We start from the raw sequence: 25580 nt of genomic DNA on the forward strand, positions 1-25580 counted from the left end.
CTGCTGTGATTCATGAGATCTCAAAGAAGAATGGAAGGCATCACATGGGGAAATAGAGTACTAGTATCTCTAGTTTATGGTTGAATGTGTGCAAAGACCTTGGAGTGGAAAAGAGATTATTTTGTTCTAAGGAATGCTGGAAACAAGTGTGGCTGGGGTACGGTGAGTGATGAGAAAAGCGAGCAGATGTGAAACTGGAGAGACAGGCTACACCAGCATGGCAGGAGAGAGGTTATATGATCCTACTTGTGTTGTCTAGATGTCTTGGCTGAAAACTGAGCATAGACTCAGAGTCAGAGAAGATGCAGAGAAAGCAATAAATAATTTGCTACAGAATTTATCCAAGCTGTATTGATGGCTCGACATACAGGGATAGCAAGAGATGAGAAAAATTGAAAGATTACAAAGTTTTAGAATTGAGTGATTATCTTGATTAATTGGATATTATTTCAGAAACTGGTGATTGCTTGAAGATTGCTTTTTGGCATTGTTTGCTTTTGCTTTTTGCTTGTTTTTGGTCAGAAACACCATCCTTACTACTCTGAATTTAAGAGGTAGGAAAGGGGAAGTTTAAACTGAGAAACAAAGTAGTTTATAGGAGATCAGTGATTTTTACTGGGGCACCTGGATCTGCTTTCTCCAAAAGACTCAGAGGAGCAATCAGCATTGTCCTCTCGATTTTTACTGATTTGTAATATATTACCTGACTTTGACGAGATTGCCTAAGAACTGCAAAATGATAGAGATTGCAGACCACTGATAGGTAAGACCAAGCTGTAGGGAGACAGGAAGGCACATGGGAAAATCCACGGATAAAATACCCATGTAAGAGACCGTATGTCATGGCTCACACCTGTAATCCCAGCACTTTGGGAGACTGAGATGAGAGAACCACTTGAGGCTAGGAGTTTGAAATCAGCCTGGGCAGCATAGGGAAACCCTGTCTCTACAAAAAATAAACAAAAAATAAAAAATAAATAGTTGTGTATGGTGACATGTGCCTGTAGTCACATCTACTCAGGAGGCTGAAGTGGGAGGATTGCTTTAGCCCAGGAGGTGAAGGCTGCAGTAAGCTATGTTTGTACTCCAGCCTGAGCAACAGAATGAGACTTTGTCTCAAAGTAGAAGAAGAAGGAGCAGGAGAGGCAGAGGGAGAGGGAGAGGGAGAAGGAGAAGAATAGGGAGAGGGAGAGGAAGAGGAACAAGAAGAAGAAGAAAAAGAGGGGAAGAGGAAGAAGGAGAAGAGAAGACAGAGAACAGGAAGAGGAAGAAGGAGAAGAGGAGGAAGAAGAAGAAGGAGGAATCAGAAGGAGAAGAGAAGAAGAAGAGGAGGAAGAGGAAGAAGGAGAAGAGAAGAAGAGGAAGAAGAAGGAGAAGAACAAGAAGAAGGAAGTACAAGAAGAAGAAGGAAGAAGAAGAAGAAGGAGAAGGAGAAGAGAAGAAGGGGAGGAGGAGGAGAAAAACCCATGCGGAAGAAACAAAGTGACTTCCATTCCTGCTTAGGTATCTGAGGCTGATTTCAGAGTTTGTAAGTGAAGAGACTTTGATCTTAGATGAGAAGAAGCAGGTAAAGCTGTTAAGAATCTGAAAGAAAACTGACTCAGTTGGCCAGAAGGACTCAGAAGTAGGAGTCTGGACAACAGTCTCCCGAGAGTGAAAAAACTGCACTGTTGCTGAGAAGCAGCTTCCCTGGTGCCTAGGAATGAAGTGCTTAGCTCAGTGATTGCTGAGCTTCCCTCTATACAAAGTGCCATTTTCACTCATGTAGCTATTCGTTCAGGGAATATGAATTTACTGAGCCCCTTCTATGCTCTAGGCTGCAATCTCTAAGAAGTAGTAAGATAAGTTGTATTATTTTCTGTTTGGAAGGAAGAAAACAAGGCAGACAATTCCTCATGAGGCAACTCCAGGAGCTCTTGTTGGCTGCATTGCACAGTTACCTCTCATCTATCCTACCCAAACTCTCCCCTGTTTTCTCCTTACTGTCTCAGAGCTTCAGTTCCAGGTCACATGAAGTGAACAAGCCAGATGCCATCCTTCTCCTCCTCATGGTACATTTAATCTTAGACCATAGGGAAAGTGGGATTTATTAAAACACACACACACACACACACACACACACTGGTATTAGTCAACTAAAGACAAATTTTTAAATGTAGAATTTCAAATACTGTGGGTGTTGTTTTAAAAGATTTAAAGTGCATTCAAATCATTCAAATGACTTTTTCCTAGAATTTCTCTAAGACATCATTTTCTTGTCTGACGTATTATAAAGTTAAGGTGAATATTGTAGGTACATGAACTGAAACATTTCAGAGTGATCTTCCGACTCTTAATTAACCAGTTGTAGGAGAACACTTCAGCGAAACTTTAGGTTTCTGGCTATATTTTCCCCTTCACAATGTTCTCTTATTAATGCAATACCAATGTGTGCATAGGCTGAAAACTTCAAATGTGTTGTATTGACTCCCTGGGCCAAGAAGTCTCTGCTGCTTGCTAACATCTTCAGCCCTATCATTGGTGTCATCGCCGGGCTCTGTAATCTTCCCAGGGACCTGCTGAGTGCATAGCTCACCCTAGGACCTTCATGAAAGCCTGGTTTCCAGTTCAAAAGTCAGGAGGCAGCAGGTTTGCACTTCTGCTGAGCTGCAGGGAAACATGCTGATTGCTGCCAAGAAATAAAGGCAAATCAGTCACAGAACTCTGCCGAGTGAGAGGAAATCTCATGAAAGGCAGATTACAAAGGCGAATGAGGAGTGAATACATTCACTTAAGGCTGAACTCTTGAAGGAAGAAGTTGGTTTGGATTCTTTATTTGGAAGGAAGTAAACTCTGGATAGGCAGAGCAGGCAGCCACCTGCTCAGGGCCATCAGGAAGCCAGGCTGCCCACTGGCCACTCACCTACCCCACTCAGACCTCTCCTTCTACCTGGTCAGTGCCTCAGCTCCTCAAACTTTAGATTAATACTAACTAGTTGAAAAAAGTTAAACCAGAGCTGCTACAGTGTAATGTCAATGTTTTCCTTGCTGGCTCTAGTGCAAGTTCTAGCTCCTGACCTTCTTCAGGTGGAAGAATCAGCATATTGCCTTTTGCCCTCCAAAGATGTTTCCTTCTCCAGTAATGTTTCATAGTAGATCCTGCAAAAATGACCAGGACCTTTTGTCTGAAATGGGGAAAGGATGTAACAAAGGACAAAGGAACACATTCTCCTATTGAGCAGGGAAGTGCTCTGAGGCGAGGCTGGTGGTATTTGGGGTTGCCCTGAAAGAGAATTGCTCGGTTGAGCTTAGGCTTTGATTGTCAAGATTAGCCCAAAAATGCTTGATGAAATTTCCGTGATGCTAAAGGTAGAGGATCAGTAGAATATGCTATATTCCAGGAAATAACTAGTCATGACTAAGCCTCCTCTGTGTATTATGCCCAAGAGTTTAAAAGCAGATTCACGTTCAAAATGGCTTTGTTATCACAGAAGAAAAATGGTGGTTAGACATGATATGGTATTTTTTCAAATGTAAGAGAGTAACAGATCTGGTAATAATATTTCTGAACACTTGTAAAATTGCTGGGTCCCCAGATTTGTTGATAATTTTTGCCTCCTAAAATATTTTCTCATTAGGAAGTTGCTATAATTGGATTTACATGAGAAGGACCCCTGGGTATATTCTTGGGACAGCAAAAAAGACAAGAGGGAGGAAGGAAGTATCACCCCTGTCATCTGAAATGAGCAGAAAGAAGCCCATATGGAATGAATGAGTGGTAGCAGCTACGTGAAATAGGGAATTAACTCCATAACAAATTACACTCATTGCCCTATCTTAGGCTTTTTTGTGCTAAGCATTTTTACTTTCACCTCATTTAATCTTTAGAGTGATTTTGTTTTACACATGAGAAAACTATGGGTCAAAAAGCTTATGCATTATTCCTGGGTAGAAAGAGGTAGGATCAGGAAGTGAGCTCCGCCTTGGGACTTTTAAAGGGAGTAATGTACTGATGACAGTGGGCTCTGCAACAGAAAACCACCCCTGGGGTCTTGTCTCAGGAGATGGAATGTGGATTCCCTAATGAAGACTTCCCATAACAAGGTTTAGCTTTAAAAAGAACATCCACTTTATTTAATATGGGGGTATAATTCTTCAGTCTACAGGATTGGGTTGTCCTCTTCACTTTGCACACAGAGCAGAGGCACTGTGATTAGCTTGAACAAAGGTGGAGATTTGTGATTAACCCACAAAGAACCCTTAAGTAGCCAGAATTGAGATTCTTTGGAGGTTTTCCCTCTCTTGATTTTACTACCTGATGCCATCTACAGCTTGAACTGAGTTAAATTAGAACCACTTTTTCACTCAGTATAGTATTTGTTCATTTTTAATTGATTCTTACGCTTCAAGGGCTGGGTCCCAGGTGAGTCCCTTACTGACTTTACTAGTTATTTCACTCAGGCAGTCCTTACATGGTCTTTGGGGACTGTGATTAGGCTGAGAAAAGCTGAATTAATTTACTTTTTATACAGATACACACTGATTGGGATGGAAGCAGAAAAACTTGAGAAATAAACCAATGGGATAGGTCAAAGAATTTAATCTTAGACAATCTCTCCCAAACCAGCAGCCTGATTCTCTTTCCTCTGCTTGGTGGAGTATGATGCAAAAACTATGAATTCTGTTTTCAGAGGAACATTAAAGGCTAAGCAAATATCTGTAATATACACATAAATAAAATAAGCATAGTGCTTTGTTCTTTTGTGTTGGTCAGAAAATACACATATGCATACAAATGAGTATGCATACCATAGTTGTGTGCCATATTGAAAGTATAAGACTTCACTAATCCGTGTGTTCTCCTTGCATCTAGAATGAAAGCAAAAATAAGTATCCCCTCATTCCTTCTAGCACCGTAATTATCCAGATGTCCATTCTACATCCTGATTCCTCAGAGACGTATTTGTTAGCCAGTTGTCATAATTGAAAATATTTGCAAATGTATTTTATGTTACAATTCTAAAGAATAGTAACGGAAAGTGCTCCCCTTTTAAGTGAGCACCTGAGGTCTTAGCCATGCCAGAGTTAGTGATAGGAATCTCTCTTAATCACAAGAAAAGGAGAGCTGACTAGGAAATAGGGAATACTAACTCCAGTTCCCCCTCTTTCCCCAGCCAGATCCACAAACTCTAGCAGCCATTCATTTCTGCAGGTAAAGAAAGAGAAAATTAAAGTAAATAATCTCTTAGATCTCTTCCAAAAATGTCATTCTATCAATCCATGTTTCCAAAATCAGACATTTCAAATACAGTGTTAGGACAGTAGAGGTGATAATTTTCACCAGCATCTCTCGAAAATAACCATTCATGGAAAGTTATAAAGCCTTTGTGGCATGTTTGCTTGCTGTATGGTATGTACTTCATCTAACAGTCAGATAGATAGACAGATAGATTTTTTTTTTTTTTTAGACAGTGTCTTGTTCTGTCACCCAGGCTGGAGTGCAGTGGTGTGATCTCAGCTCACTGCAACCTCTGCCTTCCAGGTTCAAGCGATTCTCCTGCCTCAGCCTCCAGAGTACCTGGGATTACAGGTGCCCACCACGACACCCCACTAATTTTTTGTATTTTTAATAGAGACAGGGTTTCACCATATTGGCCAGGCTGATTTCGAACTCTTGATCTCAAGTGATTCACCTGCTTTGGCCTCCCAAAGTGCTAGGGTTACAGACATGGGCCACCGCACCTAATCAGTAGATAGATAGGAATTTAAATGCTAAGTTTCTCCTACTACTTTCAATAAATGGATATATGGCTTTCAATATTCTAATCACAAACACCTAGCTGCCAAATAAAGCCAGGTGTCCAGTCAATGCAGATTAATCTGTGTGTTATATACAGATGTGTGTGTCTTCTCCCTCTGCATGAGCTCACTATGAGAAATTTATTTAACCTTTAGTTTCAAGTTTGATGAACCTGTGGTGAAACTGTACTTTTCCTTTCCACAGAATGGTTTATAATAACAACAAAACAAGGGGAAATATTGGAATTGACAAAGATTAATTTCTTCTTACTCTCCCTGCTGAGAATCTAAAATGACAGTTGTCACTTTATAAGCTGTGACTTCACTGCCATACAGAGGCAGCCCAGGTCATCAACTGTGCCTTTCGTGTTGAGCAGCTGAGCTGCAACAGAAGTTGAACATACACTGAAGAGCACAAATTAAGAGTTAGATATTGTTTGTCACCCAGCAGAGTTCAGACTGGGAAATTTTGAAACCAAAGCCAGGTTCCTATTTTATAGTCAAAACACTCTACATTTTATCTCTTTACTGACATATCCAGCAGTTTCTCTGATGTGCCTCAAATCATCTCATCTTTTCTAATGAGAGTGAGAAAGAATACTTTTACCTTTGTTTCCCTGATCCATGCTGTCTCTTAGTGCTAGCAATAGGGAAAAACTGCATAATCATTTTGGAATATCCTGAACCTATTTAAGACGCTTTAATAGTAAATATATATGGATGCTTTAAGCATACAACTTATTTAGCAAAGCAAGAAATAAAAAAAGTCATATCAGTTTCACACATATGTTGGCATATACAATTCAGAGTAATGTTTCCTTTTCCTTCTAAAAACTGATATTTTGGGTGATGTACACACCTACAAAATGGTCCCTAGGTAGCCTGATGTTTTACAGAGAATAGTTTGTGACTTGTTTTCCAGCTGAGAACTTCAGGATATTTATATACAAACACCATGTATTACTGAAACCATGATTCCAATTCAGTAAAATAGCATGAGAAGTTGCTTTTCCCTATTTGATATCAAATCATTGTTCATAGGCCTTTTTACTTCAAACTGATTGTTTCAACTTCATAAATACAAAGAGATATGCTAAGAATTTTCCATGATTTAAAATGTTGGTCGTAGTTCAGAAAAGTGTTAGCCATTACTTGGATAAAGAAAAAATATAGAGCAATTATTATATACAAAAATATTTTCATACAGAATGATGTAAGAAAACTATCTTTCTTGGGGTAATCTGTAATCTAATTCAAATGATCAGACCATTTGGAGTCAGTATGAGGGTTTCAAATATATATATTAAATATCAAAACTTAAGAAACTTCTCTAGTAATTATCTTAATATACATGCATAAATATATGACAGAACAAACAACGAATCTGACAATTTAACTTGGGGAATAGAAAGACTCCCTTTGAAAACAAAGACAAAATTCCACTAATTAGTAAAAGTAAGGAATAAGCATCCCGCAAATCATCCTGATGATACTTGCACTACATAGTGAAGAACCAGGAGAGAAAGTCCCACCTGGGATTTTTGAGATCCATGTCTCAAATGTGAAATATGCCAACCTTCTTTAGTTGTTTATTAGTATTATTACAAATGCAAAGGTGTTTAAATATGAAGATGCAAACTGAATTGGATGTCCAAAGTATTATAAATGAACATGAGATTTGCCATCCCAGAAGAGAGGAATGATCTATACTGTTATTATCCTGAAGAAGAAGTCAATTTATATAGCAGTGACAGTACACCCAGCTCTGTACAGTGGGTGGGTGATGCCTGTTTCGGTTCGTGGGCTTCCTGTCTAAATAAGACTGAAAGCAAAAGAGGGCAAAGACAAAAACTAAATTCATCATCAGAGATACAGAATTAGTCTCATCCATTTCACTGATCCAGTTCTATATATCTTTTGTCCAAAGTTATTACCAAGAAATTCTTACAGAAAGAAGAGATACCATCTATTCTCTACCTCAATCCAAGATGTTCCCAGATTTAGCACTGTCTTCCTATATTTCCTAGGATCTCACCCCAATGACTGTGGCTCTTTTATTTCTTCCTTTTCTCGACTTCTTCTGTCATCTAGCTCTGAAGATTATTTCCAAATGCCGATAATATTTATGAATGTCCAATATCTTTTGTAATAGGCAGATACTCCTTCTGGGCTTACAGTGACTGGGGAATAGAATGAGCAGCCATTCTTAAAAGGGAAAGAATGGCATAGCCAGGTGAAGTTATAAATTGTGTGATAAATAAGTGAATGAGTGACAGATGTTGCAGCCCCATCACTAGAAGATTTGGGAACTATTCTTCTTTACTCCTTTCCATAAAGTTTCTCTGTTTATTGTGAAATCTTTAAGCATATAGAGAAGGGAAATGAGAGCTCATCTCAGAGGACAGCACTGTATTCATTCAACAAATCCTTTCAATAAATATTTACTGGTCTCTAAGCTAGGCCTCTGAGGATGGCTAGGCATTTTATCAATGGAGTTAAGTATATATGAGGGCTGTGTAGAATGAAGGATCAAAATGAACACAGGCATTAAGATGAGAAGGGACTTATTTGAAAGCAAACGGCTCAATCAATTTAATTAGAGAAAAAGGTTGATATCGGGCTCTGTCTAGGTCCTGTGCTGTCACGTGACTCTATAAATGTGATATATGTGTGCATACACACTGTATCAGTAAACATGATCTGGTTAAGAACAGTGATTGTCCCGGTAAATCATTTCTTTAAAGTTTACTCTCTTTGAACTGATAGGCAATTCAGTCTGTAAAAACTAGTTAGGATATAGAAAGCAAAAGAAATAAAATGATAGAAATGAAGAGAAAGACAGATCTGGGAAAGTTCAGAAAAAGGAGAACGGGGAAGTACAGAAACAGAAAGGAGACACAATTCTCCAAACAGCCCTTATTGGAGAATCACCTTTTGCCACTGACTTTACCTGGCCTTTTTTGTGGTCACTCAAGCTTGAGTTAAGTGATTCTTTCAGGGCCAAAGGCCTTCTCTCTCCTTCCTCTTGTAAAGCAATTTCAATGTCTCTAACCCAGGTACACATACATGAAGAAATACAATCACAAGGCAAAACGAAAAGAACGATGCTCCTGCTTTTTCTTTGAAAATATTTTTCCTACCAGTGAGTCAAGTTCACATTTTAGTGACATTGCCCCAAAAGCAGGTTAGGAAGCTGGGTCTTCACTGTCTCTACTTTTAGTCCTTCTTCCCTATGCACTCCTGTATTAATTCTGAGCATGCAACCTGAATGCTTCCTCTGACACTAGAATTACCTGGGCATTCATCTAATGTAAAATCTCCTGCCGGAATGCACATGCACCATTTCTGGCACATATTGGATATTCAATAACGTTCAGTACATAGGTGGGATGGAAAGGAGATGACTCACCAACTACAGTTTCAGGGAGAGCCAAAGGTAGAGAGAAAAAGGTATGAGAAGAGGGCATTTATAACTAACTCTGGTCAGAATTGGAGATCTGACAAAATTTATTTTTGCTCCTCCTGTTTTACTTTCCTAGCAACCCTTGTCCTCTCTGACTACAACTCATAGAACTTCTAGTGTCCTCAGGCTGCCTGCAACTGTGAGTAGCAAAACCAGCTTAAAGGAATAAATCTCAAATGTCTTGTGCGAAGAAGGTGTAAGTGTCTGTTTGTTGTTTATTTGTTTGACATGAGTAGGAGGAAGAACAGGAGGTAGCCTGCAGGCACATGGACTTCAGACTAAAAATCCAGGGTTATAATCCTTGTCCTATCACATCCTAGTCATGTAACTGCTATGGCACTCAATTTCATCTTCTTACTCTGATAATAGTAGCAATGTATTGGGTGTATTTTTATTAAATGGCCTAATGACTTCAAAGGACAAACACATCTGGCACAAATTAAAATACTCCGGGCGTGGTGGCTCATGCCTGTAATCCTAGCACTTTGGGAGGCTGAGGCGAGTAGATCACCTGAGGTCAGGAGTTCGAGACAAGCCTGGCCAACATGGTGAAACCCCGTCTCTACTAAAAATACAAAAAAATTAGCCGGACGTGGTGGCAGGCACCTGTATGCCTGTATTCCCAGCTACTCTGGAGGCTAAGGCAGGAGAATCTCTTGAACCCAGGAGGTGGAGGTTGCAGTGAGCTGAGATGGCCTGGGCAACAGAGTGAGACTCCGTCTCAAAAAACAAACAAACAAACAAACAAAAACTTACAAAAGCAGCAATGGTCTACTCAGTAAATGTTAATTATCATTCCATGTTTTCCCTTCTCTCTTCTGCTTTTCTTTTCTTAATTTCTTCTTCTTCCTTGTATATTTGTGGTTCCCATAGTGCTTAGCAAAATGTCTTCTACCATGAGTTTTCAGGAAATATTTAAACTAAATTGAATGAATAAGGGAGTAAATGAATGAGTGGGGAATTAAATTAGTGCTTAATGTCTTATCTCCTCTTCCTCAACCACTTGGGAATCTGTATTCATCTTTTGAAATATCACCAGTCTGACAACTTTCTTGTCTTTTTTAAAAATAAATTTTTCTTTTTTGAAAGTAATGTATTGCTTTTAATTCTACATTTCATTATATCACAGATGATAATACATTGCTCAATCCTCTACGATCTTTAAAAAAGTAAACAACTGATCCTGGTTCTGCTTTTTCAGAGACATGAAATTTCACCATTGAAGAACAACTAGGTTTCTAATCAAATAAGTTATTTGGTCATACAGATGGAAGGCCACTGAAAACCAGAAGACAAATGTGGGCAATAAGCATTTAAACAAAACTAACCACATGATGACTACTGTCAATGGAATTCAGCAAGCTTTGATGGTTAATATTAATTCCAATAACATAGCCTTGTGAACAGGTAAGAGGCCCAAAGACCTTGAATGTTGAAAGGAGCTATAGATCTTCAAAGTCAGACACATAAGACAAAAAAAAAAAAAAAAAAAGAATAAAAAATACTGATATGCAAGGAAGACCTGAATAATGTAAAACCTTGGTTTGAAGTGGGGGAGGTAGAGGAAGAATTGCAATCATTCTATTTGTAAAACATCCATGGAAAGTATACTTTAGATTTATTTAATAAGTAGTAGATTGCCAGCTCATTTTTTTTTTTTAAGCCTGAGAGATCATCACAGTGCCAGATGTTAAGGACAAAGACAGAATAGGATCGTGGAAGGTTAAGATTATGAAAGACAAAACTCATTCAATCCTGCAGAAGTCTTTTAGGGGATAATTTCCTAAGAATTCTAGGGTTTGGTGCAGAGTTTAAAATTCAGAACTGAAGGGAATAATCATGTGGATGTTTTATCTCAAAGAGAAAGGCTAGTGGTACAAAACAGAGCATATTCATTAATGTCATTTCAAGTCTTCTTGCTCAATGTTCTGCTAACTAGTATTTCTAAAAGTGGGAAAATAAAGGCTACTTGAGCTTTGAAAGCATTATCAGGGCAATAATTGTAAACTAATGCATGTTTTCATTATACTCATTTCCACTATCTCAGGAGAGTAAAGGGGATGTATTGTGGGGAATGAAATGGGATTCATAGATACTTTTTTTGTTGTTTGTTTTGTTTTAGATGGAGTTTTGCTCTTGTCCCCCAATCTGGAGTACAGTGGCATGATCTTGGCTCACTGCAACCTCCGCCCCCCTGGGTCCAAGCGATTCTCCTGCCTCAGCCTCTTAAGTAGCTGGGATTATAGGCACACACCACCACGCCCAGCTAATTTTGTATTTTTAGTAGAGATGGGGTTTCACCATGTTGGCCAGGCTGGTCTCGAACTCCTGACCTCAGGTGATCTGGCAATCTCAGCCTCCCAAAGTGCTGGGATTACAGGCGTGAGCCACTGCTCTTGGCCCCATAGATACCTTCTGATGAAGATTATTTTTCATTACGATACTTTTTTTTTTTTTTTTTGAGATGGAGTCTCCCTCTGTCCCCCAGGCCAGAATGCAGTGGCACGATCTCGGCTCACTGCAAACTCCGTCTCCTGGGTTCATGCCATTCTCCTGCCTCAGCCTCCTGAATAGCTAGGAACTACAGGCACCCACCACCACAGCCAGCTAATTTTTTTGTATTTTTAGTAGAGACGGGGTTTCGCCATGTTAGCCAGGATGGTCTCGATCTCCTGACCTCATGATCCGTCCACCTCGGCCTCCCAAAGTGCTGGAATTACAGGCATGAGCCACCGCGCCTGGCCTAAGATACATTTTTTTAAAGCAGCATGAATTGGTTTAAATTCCCAGAGAATTTCTATTTTAACCAAGGAGGAAAGCAAATGCACACACATAAATACATATATTCACAGCTACATGTGCACCAGTCTTAAACTCAGTCAGCTTCACATACCCAAGAACAACTCCGTTGTTCTCATAAGAAATCCCTGGGACAATACTTCTAAGTATAGAGAATCTCCCAAAAAATATTTTGTGATGTAATGTTTTTCTAGAGCTCACCATATTCTCTTTTCCAGTTAAAGTTTGTAAAATTTAAATATAAATCTGGCTGAACAGATGCAATATTTCATATAATCTTTTATATAATATTTCACACAATACAAAATTTGAGCTTAGTTACCAATGTTATATGTGAAAAATGAGTGGCATAGGTTTTTTTTAAAGGATTAGTGAGTTGTTATGGGTGTTTTGTTTTGTTTTTGCTTGTTTTGTTTTTCTTTGGCCAGAGAAGCACTGACTACATTGGATTTACTTAGGCAGCTCAGTACTAAATATCTACTCATCCCTGATTAAATAAGGTAGCAGGTCTTCACTTTCTCGGAAGCTTCTCTGTAAATTAGATTATATCTAGATGCAACATAAGAAGGGGAAACCCTAATGACCTCTCTCAAAACCAGTTTGAGGCAACGTTATTTGCACTTGGCCAGACCTACCACTTTGACACCAACTAGAGAGTGACCTGACCTGATAAAAAGAATGCAGCATGGCAGGACCTGTGACTCACTGGTCAACAGCCCTTACTCAGGACCTGTGACTCACTGGTCAACAGCCCTTATTTAGCTTCATCATCAGCCTGCACCTTTTCTAGTCTGGAATTGTGAACATTTATAATCCTAAACTACCTCTTTGAGAGCATATACTCCAGCAAATGTCTGTGTGTCAATGTCCCCTCATCAAGAGGAAATAAGAATGATCTATGTTTTCTTCAAAAACTGGGAAAGATTAATGTCTAATTACCTGTCCATTTTTCTCATTTCTTTACCCCAAAACACATACCTTGACACCTTGTGGGAGTTCTCTTTCTTAGCTTCTAAGTTGGCTGCATTGATATCATTTGCAGTTGAGCAGAAATGGGAAAAATGTGTCTGTGTGGATGGGTCACCAAGGACATGGGGAATTCGGATTAATACAATAGCTACTTTAGGACTTTTCGGGATTCACAGTGGCCTATCAGAAATGCTTGAAAAAATCAGAGGACATAAAATCAGGAGTCCAGACATTGGCATGAAGATCCACAGAAATATAAGAGCTATTAATACCTAGAATGTTACAGACAGGGCTATGAGTATTATTCATTTGTAAAACTGAAACTGGGAAATTTTAAGAAAATTGCCAAAAGTTACATACCTATACATTTTCTCATTTACTATAAATCGATCAATAGATGACAGATAACACCAATGCCATTTACTGTAGAAACATCAAAGAAGAATTGTATATAAATCCCGTTTTTGAGATGCAAATATTAGATACAGCTCAAAGAAAGCTGCGAGAGAGTTCCATCCACCATACTGCAAAAGGAAGACAGTCTGTAGATAAAGTAGAAGACTTCAGAGAGAAAGGACACTGAAGCTGGCATTTTGCAGACACAAGGAGAAGAAATTTTAAAAAGGAGAAGGAAAGGGTGTTGCAGTTTATCTCCCTTTTAGATGCTTCATCTCTAAATATGCACAGGAGAATCTTGGTGAAAACACCTCCCATCAGGCAACTGCATATCTACATGCTCCATGTGACTGCTGTGGCCTATATACCAGCTGGCTACTGACCTGGCCAGAGGTTTCTCCATTCTGACCCAACCTCAGTTTTAGAAAGCCATGTGCATCAGCTTCAGGATGGAATGTTCTCAGCCTGCCTGCCTCACCAACCTGTGGCAGCCCAACTGCCTTGAATCTGGTAGTTCTTGCATTCTGGTCCAGCCCTTCTCCCCTCCCCTTACTCAGCAGTAGCACACCTTTCTCAATAAAAGACTCAGTTCAAGAAAACTTCTTGCCCCCGCCTGTGGAATGGAGAGATTTCTCTTACTCACCTACCAGTGACAACTTTCACTGCCTGTGCCCTGTGGACAAGTAGTTTCTCTGTCCCTCACCAAAGGGCCTACAGCTTTCACTTCATGGGAGAAAAGGGTCAGAAAGCCCACAGATGTCCTGTGCCTGCCCCTCCCTGTGGTGCCATCAGCACTTGCACCATCAGTCAGTTTGCTCAGTCTCCAACTCTCCCCAAAGTTGCTCCTGAGCAACCAGTACAGGCCCCTGGGGAAGACTTTGCAAGTGAGTGAGTACAGATTTCCCTGTCAGGCGCCCCCGGCAATTTCTTACTTACTACCCACAATAGGCCTTTGGTGGCGAGGGGTTCTTTAATTTTTGGCATATTCTTATCTGTTTGTTTTGTGGCCTTGAGAAGCCTCTTTCTCCATGCTCTGCCATAGGCGAGAGAGATCACATGCCCTAGCTCTCCTTGGAGAAACTTCTTCCTCTTCGAATTTTAGGTTATTGGGTTGCATTGCCACCCCAATATTCTGCTGGGCTAAAAAAAAAAGTTGTGGTTTTGTTTTTTATCTGTTTTTTAGGCATTATGATGATTAATATAATGTGGATGTCACCTCCCGGGTTCAGGTGATTCTCTTGCCTCAGCCTCCCAAGTAGCTGGGATTATAGGCAGGCACCATCACAACTGGCTAATTTTTGTGTTTTTAGTAGATACAGGGTTTTACCATGTTGGCCAGGCTAGTCTCGAACTCCTGACCTCAGGCAATCCACCTGCCTTGGCCTCCCAAAGTGCTGGGATTACAGGCATGAGCCACAATGTCTGGCCACTTGATATATTTTCTATATGACTCTTTTGACAGATCTGTTTAATGAAAATGCCTTCTCTCATTCTGTGCCTTGCACTTTTAATCTCTTAAAGATGCCCCTGGATTAATAGAAGTTTTTTTTAATTTAATGAAGTTCAACTTAACATTTTTTTCTGAAGTTGTATTAGATTTTATAGTGTAAATTTTAAAATAACGTATTTGCTTACTACAAGTCACAAATATATTTTCCTGTATTACCGTATTATTTTGTATTGTCTTTTACACTTAGGCCAATGACCTATTTGGAATTGACTTTTGTATATTCTGTGAGGAAGGGGTCCAGATTTATTTTTACACATATAGATATCCAGTTGATTCTGTAATATTCGTGGATATAAACAAAGACCACCAAATAAGAATATATATATATATCAAGAATTTCTATGAATTAAAGAAAAGGCAAGGTGATAAGATTGAGCAAAAGACACCAGCAACCAGCAAAAATTATAAAAGAGGATTTTAAAATGTAATAAGTTTATTAAAAAGTGCTAGACATCATTACCCGCCAGGGAAATGCAAATCAAAACCAAGGAGAAATGCTACTACACACCCACTACAATGGCTAACATTTAAAAATAATTTAAAAATCTAACAATATTATTTTTTTGAAATGGATTTGGAGCACCTTGAACACCTACAATACTGGCAGGAATACAAATTGGTAAAGCATTTTTGAAAACTACTGGTATTTATGAATAGTATTGAACATCTGCATACTCTATGAACAACTTCTAGATATGCCCCCAACAGAAATGAGGGTATGGGAAAACAGTCTGTTGCATGGCATGAGTGATGCCATCTTGAAGCAAAACCACAATGATGACTGACGTTTGACCCCCACATACCAAGGTGATCAGGAATAAGGTCTTTAAACCATGCCTGCAGTATAGACTACCCCTCACAAAGATGCTTAGCTAACCTTTCCAGTGAAAGTGGATTTCTTGGCCTCTTTCTTCAGCTTCTCAACTCCCTCAGTCTTTGGAGGTAGGTTTGCACAAACCTGCTTATCATGGAACAGAGTATAAATGTATTGCATAAGACAGGTACAATAAAATTCATAGCAGTTTCATTCAGAAAAGGAAAAAAACTGGAGGTGGGGGAAGAGGGGTGGTGTGTTAAAGAAACATCAGTGGAAGAACAAATATAGTATGATATATTAATACAGTGAAATAATATACAGTGATTAAAAATGACTAGCATGGTATATATAACAACAAAATGGTTATATCTCACAGACAGTTAATAAAAGCAAGATGTATACATACATCTGATTTTATTTACATAAAGCTCAAGAATGAGTACAACAAAAACTAATCCAGTACAAATGAAGAGAAAAATAGTAGTGAAGAAGAAATACTGAAGGAGATATCTAGTGTGCTGGAAATCTTCAACAGCTTGATATGGATTCTGCTTACACAGGTGACTAGATTTGCACAAATTAATTGAGCTGCACGCTTGAAGTTTCTTCACTTTACGTGTATAATGACTAATATATGCTAAGAATAAAAGGCTAGACAATCGGAATATTTTTACACTGGTGATGGCTTCAGAAGTCTGGTGACAATAGAAGGGTTGGGAGATGAGCAGAAACCCCATTTTTAGTGGGCCTGTGGTGATAATGGTGCCAGGAAAGGGTTAGCAGTATTGAGGTCAAGACTATTCTTGTACCATCATGTGCCTGTGTTTTTTCCTGTATAGACTTCTTTAGTTCTTGCTGGTCCTCCAGAATCCCCTTTGATTCTATGAGCTATTTAATATCTCATAATTTCTTTTCTGCCTAAACTTCTAAGAGTTTATTTCTGTTCCTTGCAACAAAATATCTCAATGAAATATGTATCAAAAATGAAATATTGCAAATTACTAGCCCCAAAATATTCAATGGGCTAGCCAGAGAATATAAAATGTAGGAGAGAGAAAGTCTCAATATTCCAGTCTGGGATATTTTAAATATTTACTATTTGATAGCATAAACAATGTTTGACTCAGAGCTTTTATGTAGTAGAAGTACATACCAAGCACAACTATCGCCTAGGAAAAAGGAGCAGTATAATGGAATTCTTGTCAGCTTCAGAAAGAAACAAAGGTTTAAGCTTAGTGTGATGTTGGCCATTTTGAAAACAGAGAAAAAAAGAAAAAGAAAAAGAAAACATCATTGTTAACAGAGAGCCACTTATATTGTAAGATCTAACATTTTTGACATCTTCAATCCTTAGAAGGTCCCAAAGGCCTAAATGAGAGTTCTCCTGCTCTAGTCAGATGTGTCCCCAGTCACTGGGAAAAGCTCCCCACTCATCTAGTTCCCCGATCTATCCGATCCACTGCATTCCAGCCAGTCCTCAACCTAATGGGTTTCACCTCCCTGCCAGACCTAAAAATCAGTCAATCAAGCCAATCACATCCTCCCATGGGAATGAGGGGCAGCTCACTTTCGCGTTTCTACAAAGCCTGCCTCCCACACCCCCTTCTGTTTCACTCTGCTCCCAAATGCAGCCCCTATGTGCCCTGCATGGGCAAAGTATAAGTACTTGGCTGACCCCAGAAGTGCAAAGCTGACTGTAAAGCTCACCTTCTTTCCATATCCTAATGTTGGAAGAAGGCTGAAATGGTGAATAATTCATCTTGCAGTGATAAAGAAGGTGGCCTTGTTGGTAAGGGCTTTGTGATGCCCTGTGTGCCCTGCATGGACAAAGCATGTGTGTCCTCCGCTCCCAGGCTGTAGGGTTATGTGACTAATAAACTTCTGCCAGTCTCATTTGACCATTATCATGTGTCACGTGTACTGCTATCTTGTACCATTTAGTGGGGGCCTCATTCTACGACTACAAACAGGACAACTGAACTCCTCATGAAGATGCAGTCTGGGGACAAGAGGAAATTATCAGTATCTCTGAACCAGAATCTGTCATTGTGAATCACCTAAAGGCAGAGGTCATCATTGTTATAAACACCTTTAAAGTAAGGGCCTTGGAGATGGGCAGAACTTGGAAGTCTTTCACTAAGAGACAAAGATTCCCAGACATGAAAACTCTCTTGATCTATGGCTCTAGCTAAAAGCTCAGTGCCCTAAAGCCAATCAGCACCTCTACCAGTCCGTTTGGTGTGAAGATATGAAGTCTGAAACTGCTACAGCCACTCTGCCATTATGAAAGTAACCTAACATTAGAGAAGACAAAGCAAAAAGACCAGAAGTAACTGTCTCCTTGGCACCTTTGAGCTACTGAATCAAGCAAATTCTGAAGCGAGCTTTATCCCTGGCCTTCCCACTTATGTGACACCATAAATCCCCTTTCTTATTTAAGTCAATTTGAATATTTTTTTCTATAACTTTTTGCTGCAGATATAAGCCTTCTGGTCAAAGAACCATAAGCAATAGTTTTCTAAACTATTTTTAAAAGTTTATAATTATTATGATATTCCTAGATACATTAAGATTTAAACCTATACCTCTAAAATAATCAATTATTGGTGGTTTTCATAGAAAGTCTCACAGCTGCAAGATAGGTAAAACACTAAAGAGACTCAGGAATGGCAGTAACAGTAATGGTAGAATGTCAGGAAAATAATGGAGACAGTTAAGGCCCAGAAGAAGTCCAGAAGAATGGTACTTATGCACCATAAAAGTAAGATAAAAATGTTCAAAAATGAGCCCATTGTGATATGGGAGGGAGGAAGAGAAGTGTTGGGTAGAGAAAGGTGGGTCTCTGGCTAGAGCTCCACCCTCGGGCCTGTGCCTATGGACCTAGCTGAGGAAAGGCACTCTTGCCTTTGTAACCAAATGTTTCATTTCCCAAGACCACCCTGGCCTGCCATGCCCCCGTCCTGTGCCTATAAAAACCCCCGAGACCCAAGCAGGTGGACACACAGGCAACTGGATGTCGAGCGGAGCACATCAGCGAGGAATACACAAGCGGCTGGTCGTGGAGAGGAACACACCGACAAGTACCGGCATGTGGCAGGCCAACGACCAGCAGAACTATGCAGAGTTTGGCTGGGGCAGCCCAAGGAGAGCCCAGGCCACTGAGTGGCCCGACTGCAAGGGAAACCTTCCCATTCCATCCCCTTCTGACTTTCCCCATCTGCTGGAAGCTACCTCCACTCAATAAAACCTTGCACTCATTCTCCAAACCCAGATGTGATCTGATTCTTCCGATACACCAAGGCAAGAACCCAGGATACAGACAGCCCTCTGTCCTTGTGACAAAGTAGAGGGTCTAATTGAGTTGGTTAACACAAGCTGCCTATAGACAGCTAAACTAAAAGAGCACCTTGTAACACACGCCCACTGAAGCTTCAGCTGTAAACATTCACCCCTAGACACTGCCGTGGGGCTCCCTGCCCATCTGTATGCTTCCCTAGAGGTTTGAGCAGCGGGGCACTGAAGAAGCGAGCCACACCCCCATCGCACACCCTGCCAGGGTAACAAGGGAACTTTTACCATCTCACATGTAGGTAGGAAAAACTTGCAGGCATATGTCAGGAAGTAGACTAGAAATCTTTTCAAGAGAACCAGATGGATTCAGAAAGGCTTAGCTATGTTATCCTCTGTGAATCTTGGTCAATGTTTCTCAAATTTAATTAAAACCTATTAAGTGGGGGAGAGACCCTTATTCAGAAGGAAGGCAAGGAAGGAAAAAAATCATTAGCAGTAATTATGTTCTTTGAAATTGAAAATCCACCCTTACACTTCATTGTTATTTCCATTCTCCAGTTTGTGCCTCACCCTATCCCATTTCCAACTTAGCATTCTTTCTATATCCGTAACATTCTGACATGGACTCAGAGAATCACAGCGTGTGTCCCATCCCATCCTACTGGTAGGATGAGTGAATTTGTATACATTGTATAAAATGAGTGAATTTGTATAGATTTCATATATATGGCTTGCTTGAACAATGTGAGATACACCCAGGGGAAAAAAAAACACAAACGCTAAAGGAAGGCAACCAGATCCGAAAATGCTTGTGCATAGAGCAACAAGAGTTGCATCAAAAGATTGGGGTGAGTGGCTGGGCCCCAATTCTGATCATTGTTCTCAGGGCTTCCCATTACCTACAGAATAAAATCAAATTCTGTGCACAACACACTAACATGGACATTCAACCTACCTAACTAGCCCACTCTATGGCCATTTATTTTCCTTATACTAGACACTCAGGCAAGGATGAAATACACATACTACCTATAATACACCCCTCCTCATTGTCTGAAAACATTATGTTGTTGTTTTGTTTGTTATACATTTCTATCTAAATTTTACCACCAAAATGCACTTACATGTAACAGTTTTAGTAAAACTTTCCCTGGTATATGCAGACAGCCCTAAATATCACAGCATTCCCCCAATTATTTTTGTATTGCAGCACAATATTTTTGAGTTTCAACTGCTTGCTTATATCCCTGGCCTATGGACAGGAAAGATGTCTTATTTATATTGATTTCTATGGTATCTACATGGTGCTTTGCACATGTTATACCCAAAATAAATATTTGTGGCATAAACAAATGAATGAATGATGCCAGGAAGGCCAGCCTTATGAATTGGTAGCAAAATGTATTGGTTAGCTTTACGTGCACTATAAAATGCTTCTGAAACACAAATAATGTTCCTATATAGATACAGGAAGTTAAGTGTCAGAATAATTATTTTCTTAGTTTAAATGAAGACTTTAACTTTTGTTAAATATAAATGTTTCTTGAAAAGGTCCCTCTTTCTTGCGTTTCCAGGCTATTCTAGATTCATCATGATAACAACTAAAGTCCTCTCCTGAGTTTACTTCCTCTTCCCTGACTCCCTTTGATCCAAATATGCTGCCATTAATCAAGGCCTGTGCTCAGGGTTGATGCTGTTGACTAGCTACACTTTTGTAATAAGTTTCTGATAAATTACTGAAAGTTTTTTTAGTGATGGGTACACATACACCCCTGAAAGAGAAAGGAGGGGGATTGAAAAAATTGGGGGAATTGAAATCACAAATTTCAGGTACACTGAAGGCTAATGTACTTGTATAGAAAGGCTTATTAATGGTGGTTTCCCTGGTCCACAATAAATCATGGTAGTTTAACTGACTAGCTAGATGATGGAAACAAAGAAATTCCACACAGAGAACCTTGCATTTGGGAGATAATCAATATCCCCAATGACATAATATCAGACCTTAAAAAAATGACCCAAGTTACTCCAGTTGAACCTTCGCACTTTGACCTCCATTAGTTTCTTTTGTTTGCTTCCAAAGTGGAATAGACACACAGTAAAACCGCTTGATAGGTTTCCATGCAGAGAATGGATGGTGATAGCATCACAAAGCCCTTACCAACAAGGCCACCTTCCTTATCACTGCAAGATGAATTATTCACCATTTCAGCCTTCTTTCAACATTGGGATATGGAAAGAAGGTGAGCTTTACAGTCAGCTTTGCACTTCTGGGGTCAGCCAAGTACTTATCTTCAGAGCAGCAGAGGAACATTAATTTTCCAAGGTCCTCTACTTGATCCTACTGCAATGGAAATCCAACTAGAACCTTATCATCCTAGGAGATCAGCCTTGGAGCTATAAGAGAATGAACTCATCTTGAAAAGAATGATCTCAGGCAGGGAAAGGGAAGAATTTTATTGCCATGAATTTGCAGTTTCAGATATGAAATCCGCCTTTAATTTCTGTGTATCATTTTTACCTTTTAATTGGGACTTTTATCTTTCCCCAGCACTTCAGAAAATAGTAAGTTCAAGGTTTCTCAGTTTCTCTGACTTCATTACCCTAGGATGCTAGTAAGCCCTTAGCCATTCCACTTCACCTCCACTATAGGGTGTATTCAAGGTCCAATGATAAAATTGGCCACATCTGTCTCTCATCTTCCTCTTTGTACTCTTGTTTCACAATTTGGGAGATTCCTTTGTTGGGGCAATTAGTCTGTTAATTTATACCACAAAAAAAATAGATTCTCTGCCTTGTCCTAACCACTCCCACAGAAAACTGACATGTTATCTTAGAATTTCACAAACACGTCTGAGCTCTTTCTAAATACATCAGGTCAATGTCAGAGATGGGGGTTGTATCCAAATACTGAAAAGAAAAAGTGGGAGGAGGAAAGAAGAGGAGAAGGAGAATGCATATGAATCTAATTCTATGTATATTTTTGTAAAAACTAAACTTGAATTAAATAGCTTTTTCAAGTCACCTTGACCTTATCATGGTCTTAATATGAAATAAAAAGGAATAACTTCAGTCATCCTTTAATATGGGAAGCAATCACATTCATAAAAGGGCTGACACTGAGTGTGCTTAGGCATTTTTCTTGCTTTCCAACCTCTTGCAGTGCATGACAAAAACAACAATGTGATATTTTATTGAGCATTTACTATGTGCCAGGCTCCAACAATACCCAAGTATTAATACTTAGAGTTCCCAGTGATTCTCTCTTTTTCTCACACTTACATGATTTTTGTACATCCAGTTTCCTCTCTCTAGAATATGCTTTCCCACTTTTCTTCCTGGGATATTCCTATCCTTTCTTAAAAACGTAGCAAATCAACACATACTTTATAATATTGACCCTCTTAGGCAGACAACAATGCATTTTCCTCTATTAAATTCATTATCTACTGCTATTGTATTATAATCGATAGTGCCACTTTTCTGGCTACAAGATTGACTTTATCCCCAAGACCAAACACATCATAAGGTAAATGAAAAACATTAAATGAATATTTGTTGAATTAGTAGTCTGATGCATGAATCAATTAATGAATAAATCTGCACCAATATATTCTGCACTGTTCTGTTCCAATAAATTACTGCACACAAAGGGGAAAACATTAGGTTCCAGACATAATTTCCAAAGCAGGTAATATCCTTTATATTTTGAGAAGCTCTTGCAAAGACATCCTGCGTTATCTGAATCACAATTTAATATTGATAGTGACAATAATGTTTTTATTGGAAATTTCAAGAATGCTGATATCAATGACTTTGGGTATCAAATACAAAAAATGAAGTAGGATGATGAAGGTTGTTCAAACAGACATGCACCCTGCCACCACACTGAACTGAGACCACGTGTTTCTCCTTCATACTGCACAACATCTTATTACTTCTGTTTCCCACTGACTCCCACCTCTCTCACTCGATAGGGAATTTTCTTTGTTATTTTCACAGGATCTATCAGATATTGTTGGAAATGACACTGTAAGTAAATTAAGTACAGGATAGTATGGGCTGATGAAGTACTGTAATTTAATTTTATTGCATCAGTGGCAACAGTAAAATAAATGCACAGCATAACATGCTGAGATAGTCTATTGATCTTTTCAGTTAATACTGGATGAAAACTCCTAACAAAACATAAAATTACAATATTGTTAGAAAATATATTATTTTTAGCTTTTAATACTACAACAAATTTAGAAGCGTAATTGTTTCATTTTACACACATCTAATATATATGTAGATGGCCAAGAACTGAATTCACACCTGATCAGATCATATATAATAATAATATATTTATTCCAAGGTTACTTATTATGTTACCTCCAGGGGTAGTCAGACTAAGAGTAGGATAGGGGCCTTAAACACTTACAGTCAAGCAAAAGGATGTCACAAAATCCAGGTACCCAAAGGAACCTCATAGGCCTCCCTCAAAGATGAAGTATATCCTTCTAAGAGCCATACTGAACTTATCATTTTGATTATCTGTTTAACATGGTATACAAAAAAAAAGTGAGTTGGATATTAGAGAGAATTATAAGGGAAAGACAGAATTTCCATAATGACAAATGGTGGTTACTTTCTTGAAAGCAGAAAGCATGCTTCAGAAAACATGGTCAAAAAGAAACAAAATGAGCAAAGAAGTCTGACGCCTTTCAATGCAGAGAGGATTGTTTCACGTACCTTAACAACAGTTTTGGACTTTTTTGAAGTGTAGTTTGCCTAGGAAATAACTGATCACATTTCTATTTTTATGGGGAGTCAAAATTGTTTTCAAATGTTTCAAATTTGACCTGAAAATACATCACAACTAGTAATTGATTCTGTTTTCTGTTCTAGTGGTCTTTCACTCCATATTGAAATCACTTTTGCTATTCGACATTTTTTGATTAAATTTAACCAATATATGTTCAGTGCCTACTATGTGCCAGGTGCTGTGATAAGCACTTAAAGAGAGGGAGAGATGAACAGTATATGATTATTATTATTAATAATTAAAAATTTTAGTGAATCACTTCAATTTAAAACTTGGAAATATCTGCCATACCCCTTTTGGGGACATATGAAGAACTAAGGTTATTATAAATCTGAGATGAGGGGATTCAGAATATATCATTACAGAAATAGTGTTGATAACCCTCTAAATCTGTGTATTCTTTATTCATTTGCAAGTTTTCTCATTCTACTTCATATTAATTCTCACAATAAGACTATAAGCAAAGAAATAGTAATATTCACTCCATTCAGCAGATAAGAATACCTCAAATCAAAGTGGTTATTTCAAGTTTTAACCTCAGGCAGTTAGAGGGAGACTCTAGAATAATATAACATACATATATAATAATATCCTGCAAACAACTACAGTGCCTCCTTCAGACGATTTTTACTTCTGACCATACACCAGGCAGTCTGCATTAGAGAAAACACTTTCTCTTGGATGTATAGAAGAGAACCCTAGAGGTCTGAACACAGGAAGGCATAGAGAGGCCAAAGGAGCTTATTTGATTTCCATCATCCTCCTCACTGTTCTTCCTTACCCTCTCAGATGGTAAGGAATTATATTTTATATATTTATATATATATGTATAATTTATATAATATAAAATACTCACATGCCCAGAGGAAAAATAGTGAGCCAATATTCTTCTTTGCAACTGGAATGAATCTTAATTCATTCTACACATGTGATTAATACAACTTGCATTGCCTCTTCTGTAAAGGTGCTTTCATTCCAGTAGTACAGGTGGTTTCAACCACATACATAAGGCTCCTGGTGGGGAGGATAAAAACACATATATTAACCATATATCAATATGAAAAAAAAATGTAAAAGGTTTAAGGAAGAAACAGCAGATTTAAAGTACTTTAATTTTTCAAGATCTTCTAAGAGGAAATATGGAAAAGCTTCTAGGTGTTTAGGGAAAAAAACCCAGGAAAAATTTAAAAGACCAGAAAGAAGTAATGGTTTTCTAACAGTACATTTTAAGTGCTCTCCTTTTTAAAACATCTGAAGGAATTATTCTGTATGTGCAACCAAACATACAATAATACACAATTCTCTTGGGCATTCATTTTATTTCACTACCTTAGCAGCCGATCATGAAAGCAAGCCGACTCTGGCTTTTATTTTTTTCATTCCAAACAGAAGAAAGCAAGCTTCATGAGAATGCAGTGTAATTGGAGAGAAAAATAACTGCAGTATAAGAGAGGGGTTGAAGGGAAAGAGAAGAGGGCTAGAAGAAAAGGGCTTAGCAACTCAGAATGTGGCAAAAATCATTGCACCTGGAAAGAAGGGCATTGGCTAGCTATATCATTGCAAATCTCTGAGAAAAAAACCTTTACTCGGTCATCTTTGGATTGCTTCCAGGTGCTACTGATATATTTTGAATTTAATAGATCAAGGTTAAATATATGCTTGGATGCTGACTTCAGGGTATCTTCCTTCTGATAAAATCAGAAACTATTATTGCTAATTGTCTACTGAATTTCCTAGACGCCCAGGAATG

At 38.7% G+C, this 25580-nt stretch overlaps 1 long non-coding RNA gene across 1 annotated transcript in view; it reads right to left on the reverse strand.

The window, feature by feature from the left end:
- LOC117976760 (uncharacterized) overlaps window positions 1–25580 on the reverse strand; it is a 636602-nt gene that overhangs the window by 399678 nt on the left and 211344 nt on the right. Inside the window, exon 3 of the long non-coding RNA XR_008621945.2 lies at window positions 24687–24844. This is a non-coding gene — a long non-coding RNA (uncharacterized LOC117976760). The remainder of the gene's footprint in view (window positions 1–24686; window positions 24845–25580) is intronic.

This window comes from Pan paniscus, chromosome 17 (assembly GCF_029289425.2).
Source record: "Pan paniscus chromosome 17, NHGRI_mPanPan1-v2.0_pri, whole genome shotgun sequence".
Classification (NCBI taxonomy): domain Eukaryota; kingdom Metazoa; phylum Chordata; class Mammalia; order Primates; family Hominidae; genus Pan; species Pan paniscus.